This window comes from Colobus angolensis, unplaced genomic scaffold (assembly GCF_000951035.1).
Source record: "Colobus angolensis palliatus isolate OR3802 unplaced genomic scaffold, Cang.pa_1.0 Scaffold43, whole genome shotgun sequence".
NCBI classification, from domain to species: Eukaryota; Metazoa; Chordata; class Mammalia; order Primates; family Cercopithecidae; genus Colobus; species Colobus angolensis.
Window position 1 is genome coordinate 6,521,511 of NW_012117710.1, and position 936 is coordinate 6,522,446.

Consider the following 936-nt stretch of genomic DNA (forward strand, 5'->3'; position numbering starts at 1 on the left):
ACCGCCGGGTCCTGCCTCCCCGCGTCTCTCCCCACGGCCGCGCCCCCTGCCCTCCAGGAGTCCACGATCGCCCCTCCCAGTTTGCCTCCCCTCTAGGGGTTCCCGAGCTCCCTTCCTGCGCCCTGGCTCCTCCCGCACCGCCACCCACCAACCCAAATCCACCCCCGGCCGCATCCTTCCCCTCCACTAACCGAGTCCACGCCCCACGCACCCGCATTTTTCCCTTCCCCTGAGCCCCTCCCCGCCCCGGATCCGATACCGCCCGCTCTGACTCAGCGTCCCCAGGGGTGTGAGCTGCGCTGCAAGCCGCCTGCAGGTCCCTTGGGGCTCTCCCCCAGGTGCCTTCTCTCTGCACGCTCCTGGCTCCGAGATGCAGCTCCTCATTCAAGAACTGTTGAGTGCTAAGGTGTGCCAGGCGCTGGGCGAAAGGCCTCGAAAGGGTGAAAGACCTCGAAATTCCCCTCGCTATTGCTGCTGCTGCTTCTCTTCTTTTCTTTTTTTTTTCTTTTTCTCTTTTTAAATCTTGAGACAGAGTCTTGCTCTGTCCCAGGATGGCGCGATCTCGGCTCACTGTAACCTCCGCCTGCTGGGTTCAAGCGATTTTCATGTCTCAGCCTCCTGAGTAAGCTGGGATTACAGGTGCCCGACACCAGGCCTGGCTAATTTTTGTATTTTTAGTAGAGACAGGGTTTCACCATATTGGCCAGGTTGGTCTCCAACTCCTGACCTCAAGCAGTCCTCTCACCTCAGCCTCCCAAAATGCTGGGATTACAGGTGTAAGCCACTGTGCCCAGTCTCTTGCCCCTTCTTGAAAGAGGGGCCTGAGCGCCCGGCCCCTGCACTGGGCTTGATGTCATCCCCTGTTTACCCTCTCACAGCTGCTGTGAGATGGGGCTCCTGCTCATATCTGGGCCCAGGGCCACTTCTTTGTCACTG